General features: G+C 40.4%; 1 pseudogene; it reads left to right on the top strand.

Moving 5' to 3' along the window:
- The first annotated feature begins 828 nt into the window (after positions 1 to 828).
- LOC147882799 (BTB/POZ and MATH domain-containing protein 1 pseudogene) lies at positions 829 to 1965 on the top strand (annotated as a pseudogene).
- Positions 1966 to 16607: the final 14642 nt, after the last annotated feature.

Here is a 16607-nt window from a genome sequence, read left to right as displayed (position 1 = left end):
CACTTGTGTAATTTATAATGATTTGAAGAATAAATTATGGAATTATTTTAAAATAATAATAATTTGTTCACATTTTGGCATTTGTGTGCAATGTTATCCACTTCACATGCGTCAAGTGAGTGAACACACACACACAATTTGAAAAAAAAAGTAAGACCACTTTTAATTAGTTCTACAAATGTACATATAGAGTTAACCATGGGTCTCTTACAAATAGACATACACATATAGTGTGTTTGTAACCCAAATCCCTTAATATTTCAATGCTTCTAAAACATTGAAAAGGAAATGTTTAAACATTTTAGCATGAAGTGTTTGTCAAACAAGAGAACTTCAATTAGCATCACACCGAAAAGGGAGTACTTCCTCCTAGTATAGTTGTAAAGCAAGCTCTCTTGAATGCAAAAGAGATTTTTTAAACGTGTTTTGCTATTAAAAGGCTATTTTTGTAGAATGATATCAATTCGAAACACACAACCTACTTAAATTTTTTCAGAATTACATGTGGTGATTCACAAAAGGACTTACAGCACTACCTCTAGGCCGATTACACACCTTCCACCCAAATATGGGTGGTTGCCACATGTCAAAAAGTTACAGAATCTGCCAAAAAAGGAAGGGAAGGGCGCCCAAGGAAAGGAAGGGCGCGGCTTCCCCTCCCATGCAAGAGAAAATGCTAGCAACAGGAATAGAATGCTGCCACTCAAAACCATGAAGGTAGTTCATTCAAAGATCCCCTTCTTTCTCTCTTAATGTTTTCCGCATCCCTTTTCTAGAGACATTCTGGCTTGGGCGCAAGTTTGCTAAAAGTAGCTCGTGGCTGCCACTATGAATAGTTTTTGTGAAGTTATTTCCGCTAATTCGACTTCCATGGCAAAGCGTAGACGAGTTTCCGTTGATGGTGCAGTATCATCTGCGAACACCAAGTCTTCCTCCAACTCTTCCTCCTCGAAATATGTTTTGAGGACCATCTCTGGCGAGCATCATTTTGAGATCGGTGGGTATTCTTTGCTGAAGGGTATAGGAAAGGATAACTATATCTCCAGCGATACTTTCACCGTCGCAGGATATCAGTGGGCACTCTACTTCTACCCGGAGCCCATGATAAATTATCGCCAGTATTGTACTGTTTACGTTGCTCTTCAAATTAGTAAGGAGACGCCGGATGTCAGGGCACTATTTGACGTGACGCTAGTCGATAAAACTCGCAAGAGTGGCCCTCACACATTCAATAATCGAAACTCCAAGTTTGGTATCGATATTAACATTGACCAGATAAAAGGCGATTCAGAATATCTTAAGGATGACACCCTTAACCTGTCGTGTACGTTGAGCGTGGTGGTGTCTCCTCCTCCGAGCTCAAAGCTGCTCGCTATCGCTGTGCCAGAGTCTAGTATAACGCTTGATTTTGGGGAACTCTTTGACTCCGGCGTAAATCATGATATTGAATTCGATGTTGATGGTAAAGTAATCCGTGCACACAAGCTGATCCTTGCTGCACGTTCTCCTGTTTTCAAAGCACAGTTCTTTGGTCCCATGGCAGAACAGAGAGGCTCCAACAGTATAATTCGAGTTGAAGACGTGAAAGCACCGGTTTTCAAGGCATTGTTGCATTATATATACAGGGACTCCCTACCGGATGACAGCGGAGTTTCAAGATCACCCTCGTTACCGGTAATAATAGCTCAGCATTTGCTAGCTGCAGCAGATCGATACGGGTTGCAACGGCTAAAGCTGCTCTGCGAGGCAAAACTATGTGAGCAAGTAACTGTGGAAAATGTGGCCACTACTCTCGTCTTGGCAGAGCAGCATAGCTCAGCAAATATGAAGGCGGTGTGTTTAAGGCTTGCTGCTGCAAATCTTACATCGGTGCTGCAGTCCGATGGCTACGACCACTTGCGAAAGAACTTTCCTTCTTTGCATGGCGAACTTCTTCAAGCTGTTGAAGAAGGCATGGGAAGGTAACCAAGTTGTCATTCAATTTGCGGAGGAAGGGGGGGCACTTATATTAAGTACAGTATAAGGACTTGTTTGGTGCCCAATACTTATCATATTTGTTTTTGGAAACTGTGGGGAGAAACTAGAGAAGACAACACAAGGTGTATAAATCTCCTATATTAAGTATATTATGAGTTTTATTTGAACTTCTTTGTTGCGAGATGAAAGCCATCGAGATCCATCATACTAAATGCAAGTTTTGGGCAATTTTTTGAGAATATTATGAGTTTATTTGAACAAGTTCTTTGTTGCGAGATGAAAGCCTTCGAGATCCATCATATTAAATGCAAGTTTTGGGCAATTTTTGCACGTCACATAATGACAGTTTTCACAATAGCCAATTAAGAAAAAAGCTCTACTCTCAATAGCCAATTAAGGAAAAAGCCAATTTTAACAATAGCCAATTAAGAAAAAAGCTCTACTCTCTAACAATAGCCGATTAAGAAAAAAGGTGTACTCTCTAACCTTATTTTGAAAGTTCATGTGTTATTTCCCAAGGAGACTTCCCTTGCATTTTTAACATTTTCCTTGAGACCTTGCCCCTTCTTATTTCTCTTACCATTAAGTGGTGATTGAACTTGTACTATGGATGTGATAAGGTTTGTTGAATTCAAGATTATGATGTCAACATTACATAAAGAGATGCACATGATGGAACAACACCTTAGGAAGCTCACACTCTTTGAAAGGAACGCGAAGAAATTGGTGCACTACTTGAAAGAAAGGTAGATGTATGGTATTTTCCCAATTTAAGTTGCAAGACCCAATAACATGTCACTACAGAGATGTGAATATAGATTCCTCCTTGAAAAAGTTACAAGGTATGATTTCATCTTATATTTGTCTCTTCAAATAGTGTGCATGAAATAACACTTTTGATACAAATTCAATCTTAGTTGAGGGCGCCAGCCAGGATATTGATTTCATGTCTAGGATAGAATGATTTCAGAACTTGGTGTAAAAAAACTTTGCATAGAATGGAGTTGTGGAAGCTACATCAAATGGGATAAACACAGGGTCTTGGAGTTCTAAAGGATTCGATTATTAGTAGCCATGCATTATGGATTAGCGGCCATGCATGGTGGATGCATGGAAAATGGTGGATGAGCGACCATTTTCCACGTTCACATGGTGCCAACAAATTGTACTTTTGTAATATGCACATTTCTAGATTTATTTTTTAAACGTTCTTTGCCAATTCAACAAGTGCCGGTGGCTAGCTCCTTGTTCTTGTTCCTTTGGTGCCAAATGGATGATTAAAGTGAATGTGCCAACAAATCTATCATGAACTCATCCTTAATGTGTCGTGAGCCTTGCCATGATGAGTGTAAACTTTGGATGTAATATTTTCTTTTATTAGAGTTTTCTTATGACAATTCTAAGAATGCATCTACCAAGAAGTCTCCTTTGAATCTATGTATGGTCAAACCCTCCAAACCCATTAAGATTCCTCAACACAAGGAGCCTTGGTATTGAGCAATTCACTCGCAATTCATTGGGAGTACTTATTGGGAATATGCCATAGGTACTCAAGTCCAAAAACAAATTTAGAAGGCAACATGAGAAAGTAGATAATTAGAAGTAAGGAGCTAATGTGCAGTTCCAAGAAGGAGATTGGGTTGTAAAGTTGGTAGTGACATATTACCACCTTAAAGCAAAAGAAGCACTTTTCTTGGGGACAATGTTGAGGATTCATCTTAACATGATGTGACCATATTGTGTATAGCACTAACTTAAAGATTGCTGAAAGGCACAAGGTTTGGAACCCTAACCCTAAGGGTCTTCTCCTCTCCCTCTTCATATTTGTTCATGGTATCAGAGCATGGTTGTACCTTCTACTAAGGTGCCATCCTATTAAGAGATAGAGAGTTCTCAAGTAATTGTGAGTTCATTATGTTCACTTCCATTGAGTGAAACTTTTCATTCATTTCTTGAGAGTCCTTTGTGAGGATTTCTATTCATTTTGATTTTAGAGATAGATAGGGAGTGTCCTCTTCTTCAGTGAGAGAGACAAAGTGAATGAGAGAAGTTTCCATCAAATTCAGGACTTTGACATATTTCCAATTAAGAGAGACATACTGACTGTCAGAATAGTCACCGTTGGATCAAGCCAAACTACACACGGGCAGACGACATCAACAAAACCACCACACAATGACTCGTAGCAAGGACCACTATAGCCATACACAATAAGGAAAAGGATGGACTCAGTGCATCAATAGACTTCAACAACTTGAAAGAGGTGAGGCATAAAACGGCGGCCAAGACCTAAGACACTCAAGTAGCAGCGCCCACCCAAGAAAGCTAAAAGTAGGCAGCTAGAAACAAGGTTGGGACTATTGAAGCAGATGTGGTATGGCTACACAATGCATGACAATAGCCAAGACCTATATGGGGCTAGCAACAACTAAAGATGCAACTTTAGATTCAACCAAACAACTTCACAATAGCAACCTTGTTGAAGCAAAGCATAGAAAAACAATCAAGGACTAGTAGACATGACAACAAAGGATGACCAAGACAACCCACCAGATCAAAGCATCGACCAAAGGCATGCAACGACAAGCTCATATAGTAATTTATGTGCTCGGTAACTAAAGATTAGTAGAAACCTTACATCAATGGGCACACAACAACAAGCTTGCATAGCAATTGATGTGCTCAACAACTAAAGAGTAGTAGAAACCTTACATCATTGGGCACACAGACTACACACTTCAATAGCAGCAACAATGGCAATGTATCAAACTCAACGCATAGGTGACTCAACAACTGGACGTGTAGATGACAAAAACTTAGCAACACCTCTACAAGTGCCAACATGAACACCTAAAAGCTAGCAAGAAAAAGAAAAGCAGACTAGTTGGACACTCACCGGCACCTCTCTATAATGCCCACACAGCATCAACAATTGCACTTGACATAGCCAACTGGCGATGCTACAACTGAATCAACTCCAACCAAACTGGATCAATGTAAGGTGCAGCATCAAGCTCCATTGACAGACAAACTCCAAAGCCTCTCAAGGCCATTAGGAAAAAATGGAGCTCCTATTGGATCCTTGAAAGAAATTCATGATTTTCTTATTATCTTAGCTCAAAATTAAAATTTTGGGATGTAGTCATAGAATTTACCTCCTACCTCTTTGGGTTTTAGCACGGTTGACAGAAAGGTATGCCTCCAAGGTCTTTTTGTTTTAGGGATGGAAACTACAACATAATAACATTGGCATATCCACCTAAGGTAAGTCGTCCTAAACAAAACTTTATATGATTAAGCATTCAATCAAAGGTATAAATCACAAAAAAGATAATTTACTAACATTTTGAAGTTCCCATTTGAGTATTTTTCAATGTATTATAAATGCTACATCTACGGATCCAAATGAATTTTTATTATTTTGGTGCAAAATGTCATAGTTTTGGCATCACCATTATGTCCAAAGCAGGCAAAACCCCCAAAATCACTAAAGTGGAAGGCGATACGAGATACACAGAATGCATACTTATGCGAATAAGAATACACAGAGACTCAAAATGCAGAAAGGTACACACCTTTGTGAATACATGAATGTGTGAATAGATAGCATAGAATAATATCCCAAGATATGTTAGTCGCATGGATATACATGTGTGGTTGAAATCACCATTTGCATGCGGTTGTCGAGGTACTTGCCTCGCTAGGAATCCACGCTACTGCGCAATAACCCTACAGACTGTTAATGTCTTAACATAGGCGTCTGATAGGAAAGTGCTTAAGAGAGCGATTTGGGCCAAGTGCAAGTGCCCAAATCGCTTTCTTAAGAACTTGTCAAACGCTAGTTTTGGTCATTTTCACCCCTCCTTGAGACCAAATTATGCTCTAGACAGAGGTGATGCAAAACCACCAAATTCCTCCTTGGACGTAGCATTTTTGACACACTTAAAAATGATAAATTGGGAACTCCAAAATGTCAATGTGTTGAGGGTCTCTAGAGAGAAAAAAGAAAGCATTTCCAACATAACATTGGCCGAGCGTTGGCCTCTCTCTCTTTGGAGGATCTATATATTTTGTTTAACCTAAAAGGCCCGATAATAAGCTCCATTTTTTCTCAATGAGCACCAAGCAGTAGCCACCATCAATGACATGGGCCACGTGTTGAAAGAAGCAATCGTAGACAAGATAGGACAAATGGAGAAGAGAATGGGAGAAGAATCTTCATTGATAGAATCTCTCGAATTCCCTAGTCCATTTATAGGCAACACTGAAGAGATAGGCTTATCCACACTACCTATGGTATTTATCTTCCTCCACTTTCCCTTCCTTTCATGCTTTCTCCTTGTTTGTAGGCTTATGCTTGTCCCCTCAATCCAATCCCTTTGGAAAGTTGCTTCTCCAAACTCCTCCTTTCTCTAACTAGTTATATGAAAAATGGGATGTTTCCTCTCTTTTGCAGGGCCAGCCCACGAAACACTGAGTGGGATTTTTCCAGGTAAGAAAGTGCTTCCTCTCTTTTCCTATTTTAATTTCCGTGATTTGCATTGGCTTGCAGCTAGTGCCTTAAGTGCTAGCTACAATGATGGGAGTAGGAACCCTCTCTTCCCCTCTCTTCTCTTATTCTGTCTTCTTCCCCTCTTTCCCTCTTTCCCTCCCTCTTTCCCCCCTTTTTCCCTCCCTCTTTCCCCCCTTTTTCCCTCCCTCTATTATTTCCTCTTCTTCCTCCCCTCTCTTTTCCTCTCTTTTGTGTATGCTTATGCATGAGCTCAAAAGCATATGCTTATGCTTATGCATGAGCTTATGCTCATATGCTCATGCATAAGCATAAGCAGATGCTTTCTCTCTTCCTCTCTTTTCCTTCTACTCTTTCATCCTCTCTTCTCTCTTTTCTCCTCTCTTTTCTTCTTTTCCTCTCTCTTTTTTCCTCTCTCTTTCTCTCTTTCATCCTCTTCCTTCTCTTCTTTTCCCCTCTCTTTCATCCTCTTTTATCTAAGTCTTGTCTTTTTTCCTCTTCCTTCCTCTTCCTTTTCATAAGCATATGCATGCTCATATGCTCAAGTAGATGCATGAGCATATGATCATATGCTTATGCTCATGCATGAGCATATGCTCATATGCTCATGCATAAGCATAAGCATATGCTTTCTCTCCTTCTCTTCTTTTCCCCTATCTTTTTTTCTCTCTTTTCTTCTTTTCCCCTCTCTCTTTTCCTTCTCTTTTCCCCTCTTTTTCCTTCTCTTTTCCCCTCTCTTTCATCCTCTTTTCTCTATTTTCATAAGCATATGCATTTGCGTATGCTTATGCTCATATGCTAAAGTAGATGCATGAGCATATGCTCATGCACGAGCATATGCTCATATGCTCATGCATAAGCATAAGCATCAGCATAAGCATAATCATATGCTCATATGCTCATGCATAAGCATAAGAATATGCTTTCTCTCCTCTTCTTTTCCCCTCTCTTTTTTCCTCTCTTTTCTTATTTTCCCATCTCTCTTTTCCTTCTCTTTTCCCCTCTTTTCCCCTCTCTTTCATCCTCTTTTCTCTAAGTCCTCTCTTTTTTCCTCTTCCTTCCTCTTTCTTTTCATGAGAATATGCATTTGTGTATGCTTATGCTCATATGCTAAAGTAGATGCATGGGCATATGCTCATATGCTTTTGCTCATTCATCAGCATATGCTCATATTCTCATGCATAAGCATAAGCATATGCTTTCTCTCCTTCTCTTCTTTTCCCCTCTCTTTTTTCCTCTCTTTTCTTCTTTTCCCCTCTCTCTTTTCCTTCTCTTTTCCCGTCTTTTTCCCTCTCTTTCATCCTGTTTTCTCTACTTTTCATAGGCATATGCATTTGCATATGCTTATGCTCATATGCTAAAGTAGATGCATGAGCATATGCTCATATGCTCATGCATAATCGTAAGCATACTTTTGGAGACACATTCTTCGATTCTTCTTTTCCCCTCTCTTTTTTCCACTCTTTTCTTATTTACCCCTCTCTTTTCTCTCTTTTCTCCTTAGTTGTATTTGGTTCTTTTTTCTTTTGCTCCTTAGCCATATTTTGGTCCTTTTTTTTTCAAACAGATTCTAAATGAAACCACCACGCCCTCACCCACAGCTGTCCTCCCAAAACCCCAACCTAGTTCCTCACGTTGGGGTGATTTGGGACATCTCTTCTCTGCTAGCTCATGTAAAAGAGAAGATTGCTCATGATAGCAACTGGGTGACGTACAACATCTAGGTGCATTCGCTTGTGTGGGGTATAAGCTGAAGGGTAGTGGAGCAAGGGCAACTGAGGAATGTACAACACAACCTACGGGATCTCCGTAGGTTTTGGAGAGACTACCATGATCGCTGGAGGACCAAAGATCAACGTATAAAGGACATAATGGGTTGGGTGGAGGCCTTCATGGGAAGCCAGTACATAATCCCTGAAGAGCATGACCTCATATTAGAAGAAGTAGAGGATGAGGTCTCGAGTGAGATCCGCCTGGTGGCTCAGAGGAGGAAAGTGCCTCGGACAATAATGCAGAGCATTAGACCTCCTTCACTATTTTGGCATTTTTGGAGAATGTCTCTTTTGGAGACAGTACTTTTGGAGACAAATTTTGCGCTCTCTTATAATTCAATATTTTGATTAAATCTAATAAGCTAATATTCATTTATTTGTTGGTGCAGTATAGTTATCTCACGATTTTGTAGAGCCGTACAAAACCGTGTGTATATGTTGGATTCCCTCCTTTCTCCTATACTTAGCAATAGCAGAAAGACAATAGCCGATGTTTGTAAATGGTTACAGCCTTTACATTTAGATGGCATGCGAGTCCTATTTATGGCATATCACGAGATGTAAGTATCATGGCAACCTTTATTTTCATCTTATACTGGCAACATTGTGTTAAATAATAATGGTTCTTAATTATTTGTGTAGGGAACATTGGAGTCTGGTGGTTTGGGACCTTGAAGACAACTATTGTTGGTTTGTCAACTCAATTACAGGGTTTCATGGCTCAGTGCAAATGTAAGTATTCTATTAATCTATTGCTACTTCTATATTATGTACCTTATCTAATAGACACACTAAGTTTTTTTTAATATGTCATGATGAGCAGGTCGGTTGAGAAGTTGGTATCTGCTATTAGAGAAATAGGATAGTACAAAGACTTGCTAGACTTCCAAAGGCATTTAGTAGTAGAGCAGGAAGATAGGCATAGTTGTGGGTGGATTGATTTTCAAAGAAATTTTCTCACTTAAGCCACAGGTCTCATCCAAAGACTCTTTGGAGCTCAAATATTCAGAGGAGGATATACAATTGTTTAGGGCTGAAATCATTCGAGACCTAATTGCTACCATTAGAATACAACGTGCAACTGAAGCAATATCAGAGCTTGCATTTAAGGAAGAGGAGACTGAGTCTACTGTAAAAGCACTACACACTACAGAAGAAGTAGAGACTCAATATACACCTATAGCACCACAGCCTCCACTAGAAGCATCAGAAGAGTTGCCACAGCCTCCGCTTGCATTTAAGGAAGAGAATAATGAGTCTTCTCTGAAAGCACTACATACTACATCCTTCTGTCTTTTTCCCTCTTTTATCCTCAACTTTTCTCTCTTTTTCCTTCTCTCTTTTATCCTCTCTTTCCTTCTCTTTTCGTGGTAATTTTCCTCTCTTATCTCCTCTCTTTTCCTCTCTTTTTTTCTTATCACTTTTCCTTTATTTTCCTCTCTTTTCTCCTCTCTTTCCTTCTCTCTATTTTCCTCTCTTTTATCCCCTCTTTCCTTCACCTCCTCTCTTTTTTCTTCTCTCTTTTATCCTCTCTTTCCTTCTCTTTTGGTCTTTGTTTTTCTCTCTTATCTCCTCCCTTTTCTTCTCTTTTCATCTCTTTCTCATCTCTTTCCTTCTCTCTTTTTCTCTCTTTCCCTCCTCTCTCTTCTCTCTTATCTCCTTTCTTTTTTCTCCTCTCTTTTCTTCTCCTATCTCCTCTCTTTCCTTCTCTTTTCGTCTCTTTTCTCATCTCTTTCGTTCTCTCTTTTTCTCTCTTTCCCTCTTCTCTTTTCTCCTCTCTTTCCTTCTCTCTTTTTCTCTCTTTTGTCCTTACCTTTTCTCTCTTTTTCCTTCTCTTTTCGTGGTAATTTTCCTCTCTTATCTCCTCTCTTTTTCTCTCTTTTTGTCTCCTCGCTTTTCCTCTATTTTCCTCTCTTTTCTCTTGTCTTTCCTTCTCTCTATTTTCCTCTCTTTTCCTCTCTTATCTCCTCTCTTTCCTTCTCTTTTCATCTCTTTTCTCATCTCTTTCCTTCTCTCTTTTCCTCTCTTTCCCTCCTCTCTTTTCTCCTCTCTTTTCTTCTCTCTTTTTCTCTCTTTTATCCTCACCTTTTCTCTCTTTTGCCTTCTCTCTTTTATCCTCTCTTTCCTTCTCTTTTCGTGCTAATTTTCCTTACTTTTAATTTTCCTCTCTTATCTCCTCTCTTTTTCTCTCTTTTTTTCTCCTCGCTTTTCCTCTATTTTCCTCTCTTTTCTCCTGTCTTTCCTTCTCTCTATTTTCCTCTCTTTTATCCCCTCTTTCCTTCACCTTGTCTCTCTTTTTTCTTCTCTCTTTTATCCTCTCTTTCCTTCTCTTTTCATCTCTCTTTTTCTCTCTTATCTCCTCTCTTTCCTTCTCTTTCATCTCTTTTCTCATCTCTTCGTCTCTCTCTTTTTCTCTCTTTCCCTCCTCTCTTTTCTCTCTTATCTCCTTTCTTTTTGCTCCTCTCTTTTCCTCTCTTTTCCTATCTTATCTTCTCTCTTTCCTTCTCTTTTCATCTCTTTTCTCAGCTCTTTCCTTCTCTCTTTTTCTCTCTTTCCCTCCACTCTTTCCTCCTCTCTTTCTTTCTCTCTTTTTCTCTCTTTTCTCCTCACCTTTTCTCTCTTTTTCCTTCTCTCTTTTATCCTCTCTTTCCTTCATCTCTTTTCGTGGTAATTTTCCTCTCTTATCTCTTCTCTTTTTCTCTCTTTTTTTCTCCTTGCTTTTCCTCTATTTTCCTCTCTTTTCTCCTCTCTTTCCTTCTCTCTATTTTCCTCTCTTTTATCCCCTCTTTCCTTCACCTTGTCTCTCTTTTTTCTTCTCTCTTTTATCCTCTCTTTCCTTCTCTTTTCATCTCTCTTTTTCTCTCTTATCTCCTCTCTTTCCTTCTCTTTTCGTCTCTTTTCTCATTTCTTTCCTTCTCTCTTTTTCTCTCTTTCCCTCCTCTCTTTTCTCTCTTATCTCCTTTCTTTTTTCTCCTCTCTTTTCCTCTCTGTCCTTCCTCTCTTTTCCCATGTGAAGCTTCAATAGCCTGACATTGAGCAAGCAGATATAGACTTATGTCACTCTTATTCAAAGAATGCAGGAGTCTGTAAATGCTTGCTTAATGTTAGGCTGTCACTCTATTTTTTCTTTTGTATCTCGTGAGAAGGGCATGCTCGATGGTAATCTTGTTCTTTTCTTTTCTTCAATTCATCATGTGCTAGGATCTTCAGCCTCACCTGATCTTTGGGGTGCCATCTTTTAGGAGTTATATAACCTTTTGGGGCACCCTCCCACTCCTGCGGAGTTATACACATACATGATGGGTACTCTAAACACACCCTAGGAGTCGCAGTATAGACTCCAAACCACCTTAACCCCACACCAGCTAAGATTACCCCAGTGGAGTCGAGACAGCCCAATCGGCTACAGAGCCAAGCCCCTTCTCCCCCCTAGCGGAGGTCAGGAGGCCCTTCTACCTCGTAGAGCATACTCCCATGCAATCGAGAGTCACTTATCTAGCTACGAGTGGCTAGCATACTCCTGTGTAGTCGAGGGTCACTTCTCCAGCTATACGAGTGGCCAGTGTACTAGCTCGACACGACAGGACAGCAAGTGTAGTAGTAGGGAGAATGGTGAGGGATGCATGGCATAGTGCTTTGGGAGGGGTAGTGGTGGGAACGGGGATGATTCAGATGATGCAGATGTGCCAGAGGGTATTGGTACGATCTTCTATGACATCACTCAAACAGGAGACATCTTGATGGATGCACTGGGGAAGGACATCATGGCCTTCATGTGCTCTATAATTGCTAACAACTATAGAGATTGCTTTATTTACTACAAAGTCCAACCAAAAAAGTTGGCTGATTGGAACCTCGCTGCTATTCGCTCTAGGTATCCCAATCCCCCAATGTTCAGTTCACAGCAGATAAATGGGCCAAGTCCAAGATTGTTATGATACTTAGCAAATAAAAGATCTTCTCTTAAGAGGCAGGCACTAGCCGAGATTGCCAGGCTCGTGGGAGGTCATCACCAAGGGGTAGCCCCACACTGCTCACAAGCATGAGTGGAAGAAAGCAATGAAGGCAGTGAAGGTGGACCCTAGTCTGTAGCATGTGGAGGCACGAAGGATCCAAATGGACCAATATGGAAGTGTGCATTTTAGAGCAGGAGGTGTCAAATCATGGGAGGCCCAATTTGTAAGTATCGATCTCAAATTATATTGTTTATGTATTTTATTAGGAGGTTGTTTCTTTGTACTAACCCCTTCGCAAATTGTGTCATCTTGCAATTTCATATCGTGGGCAGGTACCCTACTCCTATCAAGACAACGCACCACCGCCACCATCGCAGGGGAGATACATGGAGGCACTTCTATGATGATGGGTTGATTATTGAGGAGCAGTATATCCGGGCTACTGGAGCACCCCCGAGGTGTGCCCCCGAGGTATTTGAGAGTAATTAAATAATGTCAATATCGTAAGTAAAGATTTGATTTTTCATACATTGATAAATGTTGTCTCTCGTTTACAGGGCCTTGTGGGCTAATCAGGAGGAAGAAGATGAGGAAGAAGGGAGCGAAGAAGGAGGTGAAGAAGGGAGCGAGGACGCGAAGAACTTACATTAGTCGTACAAGTAGTGCTAGCTACTCTTTTTTATACTTGAAGCCACTGGATTGGCTTCATGCCTCTCTTGTATATACACTCCTCTTATTTTTTGTACTTGAAGCCATAGGACGTGGCTTGACTTCGTGCTACGTGTACATACAAGCACTTTTTGAGCTATGAATTAATATACACTCCTTTTATTTTTTTGGCTTGCAATTTCCTTGTGCAATGTTCTATCAATTAATGCCTTGTGAACTAAACATTTTGGAGTTGTAATGTTTTATTCAGAATTGTGATAATCGTCAGCTATAGACGTGCTTGCAATCATGCTAATTAAAATGCGGTTGGCTATAAGAATTGAATTGCACAATGTGGAAATGGGATTCTTGTAACTACATAGCATACACAACATACACAGCATTCTGTTCAACCACACAAATTTTTGCTTTTATTAACCAAAAATATTTTGTACATCGTCTATAAGCGCGTCTATGTATGCATCTCTCTGATTTTTTCAATTTTCTAGCAGGGCGTCTATTTGCACGTCAATAGGTTCATTTGTCTGTTATATAGGCGTTGGTCTATAGATGCACTAATAGACACGTGCATAGACGCACCCGTAAGTTTCTTTTTAATTAAGGAAACACATCTGTGTGCGCATCTATGTGTGCTTTGTCTTGTTGTGCTTGTAGAGGTGTTGCTAAGTTTTTGTCATCTACACATCCGGTTGTTGAGCCGCCTGTGCATTGAGTTTGATACGTTGTTGTTGTTGCTGCTATGGAAGTGTGCAGTTTGCATTCCCAATAATGTAAGGTTTCTACTACTCTTTAGTTGTTGAGCACATCAATTGCTATACGAGCTTGTTGTTGTGTGTCCATTGATGGAACGTCTCTACTACTCTTTAGTTACCAAGCACATAAATTACTGTACGAGCTTGTCGTTGCATGCCTTTGGATGATGCTTGTGGTCTGGTGGGTTGTCTTGGTCATCCTTTGTTGTCATACTAGTCCTTGATTGTTTCTCTATGCTTGGCTTCAACAAGGTTGCTGTTGTGAAGTTGTTGGTTGAATCTAAAGTCGCGTCTTTGGTTGTTGTTGGCTCCGTATACTCTCCGTATAGGTCTTGGCTATTGTCATGTGTTGTATAGCTATACCGCATCTGCTTCAATGGTCCCAACCTTGTTTCTAGCTACTTGCTTTTAGCTTTCTTGGGTGGGCATTGCTACTTGAGTGTCTTAGGTGTTGGCCGTTTCATGCCTCAGCTCTTTCAAGTTGTTGAAGTCTGCCGATGCACTGAGTCCATCCTTTTCCTTATTGTGTCTCGCTATAGTGGTCCTTGCTACCAGTCATTGTGTGGTGGTTTTGTTGATGTAGTCTACCCGTGTGTAGTTTGGCTTGATCCAACGGTGACTATTCTAATAGTTAGTATCTCTCTCTTAATTGGAAATATGTCAAATGAATTTGATGGAAACTTCTCTCATTCTCTATGTCTCTCTCAGTGAAATGAGTGAACACTCAAAGGACTCTCTCTCTCTCTCATTGAAGAAGAGGACATTGCCTATCTATCTCTCTAATCAGAATGAATAGAAATCCTCACAAAGGACTCTCAAGAAATGAATGAAAAGTTTCACTCGATGGAAGTGAACACAATGAGCTCACAATCACTCGAGAACTCTCTCTCTCTTAATAGGATGGCACCTTAGTAGAAGGTACAACCATGCTCTGATACCATGAACAAATATGAAGAGGGAGAGGAGAAGACCCTTAGGGTTAGGGTTCCAAACCTCGTGCCTTTTAGCAATCTTTAAGTTAGTGCTATAATATGGTCACATGATGTTAAGATGAATCCTCAACATTGTCCCCAAGAAAAGTGCTTCTTTTGCTTTAAGGTGGTAATACATCACTACCAACTTTACAACCCCATCTCCTTCTTGGAACTGCACATCAACTCCTTACTTCTAATTATCTACTTTCTCATGTTGCCTTCTAAATTTGTTTTTGGACTTGAGTACCTATGGCATATTCCCAATAAGTACTCCCAATGAATTGCTCAAAACCAAGGCTCCTTTTGCTGAGGTATCTAAATGGGTTTGGAGGGTTTGACCATACATAGATTCAAAGGAGACTTCTTGGTAGATGCATTCTTAGAATTTTCATAAGAAAACTCTAATAAAAGAAAATATTACATCCAAAGTTTACACTCATCCTGGCATAGGCTCACAACACATTAAGGATGAGTTGATGATAAATTTGTTGGCACATTCACTTTAATCATCCATTTGGCACCAAAGGAACAAGAACAAGGAGCTAACCACCTGCACATTCTCTCCTTGTAGGCCTCCTCTGACCATCAAAATTTTTGGGATGGTCCATGTACTCCTTCAAAAACCTCCAGTCAGCATTGTCTGCCCAGCTGGTTTCAGCCTTCCCCTTTGTGATGGAAGTTTGCAAGGTTGACCTACGATGCTTCAAGACAGAACATATGCACTCTCATATGTAATCCTTATTGAACTCCCAATTTGGGACGTTAGGGTATTTTCTTTTCAATTCATCAATGACTGCCTCCTTCTTTTCACCATCCCGGTACCTCCAGTCATTATCTATGCCACTCTTGAAGTGGTGGCTCATCAACGACCAGCACTTCTGAGCCCTTTTTATTTTCTGTTATCTCTCCACCCCTAGTGATTTGATAGTACAGGTCCTCGAGCAAGAAAGGAGGGGTCATGGGAGTGGCAGAGCTAAAGCACTTAAAGAGCAAGAGTAGCAGAGGGAGTGGGAGAGGGCAAGGGACCATAGTGGTATTGGGTCTCATGACCAAGTGGAGACCTATAGGGATGTGAGTGTGCTGACTCATCTACATCTCTTGAGTCAAAACAGTAGCCTCGACCCTTCCTACTCTTCCTTCCCTTACGATGGGTACACCTAGGTGATGACCCCTGAGTCGAAGGGGATAGAGGGGATTGTTGTTGAGTAGGTCCAGCCGTTGGTGTAGGAGAGGAAAGATCTAAGATCCTCTGGCATAGCAGAGAGAAGGATCTCGCTACCTCTGCATTGCTCATCTGTACAACAAACTCATTGGGACTCTCGACGAGGCCATGGGCTGCTACCAAAGAAGTTCCCCGAGGGGTAGTCACCATGCTAGCCCTGAGAGGGGTCAGGGGCCAGGGATAAGTGCAGAGGTAGAGTCGCCTGACTGGAATCAAAGTCCTCTGGAGAGTAGAGATCATGATGTCTCCTCCTACGAGGGTTTCCATACCCATCAAATGTGTGATGTGATCCCATGTCTAATATGGGGGGTTTGGATAAAGGTAGACATAAACACGAAAACAGAAACAAATAGAAGAGCGGGTAAGAAGTGGAAAGAGAATTATGAAATTTAAACTCAAGAAATTATGAAAAGACAACTAATCACTTAAGAAAATTATGAAATGACATCAACGCAGAAAGAACAATCATGAAAGGACAATTATTTACTTAAGACAATTATGAAAAGCCAATTTTGAAAGGACACATATTCATGAAAGACAAGTGGAATCCAAGAAGGTTTTCATATATAAAAAATATCACAAAAAATACTATTGTTAAACAAGAGTTCTCATGTACAAAAAGCAGAGAAAAAGTTTGTATCAAACCTGAGAATGGCCATCATAACGTTGTTATTGACCTCATTTGAAGCTCTAGAGAGGATTGAAATCCTCTCCACCAAATTCAAGATACTGAGGTCTATGTTGAATCATAACCCTAACATTAAAAGAGCTTCCC

Source organism: Dipteris shenzhenensis, chromosome 29 (genome assembly GCF_047967505.1).
Source record: "Dipteris shenzhenensis isolate YYH24624 ecotype China chromosome 29, Dip_SZ_1.0, whole genome shotgun sequence".
Taxonomy (NCBI): domain Eukaryota; kingdom Viridiplantae; phylum Streptophyta; class Polypodiopsida; order Gleicheniales; family Dipteridaceae; genus Dipteris; species Dipteris shenzhenensis.
Note: the sequence above shows the minus strand (reverse complement) of the source record. Positions and strands in the feature narration are given on the sequence as shown.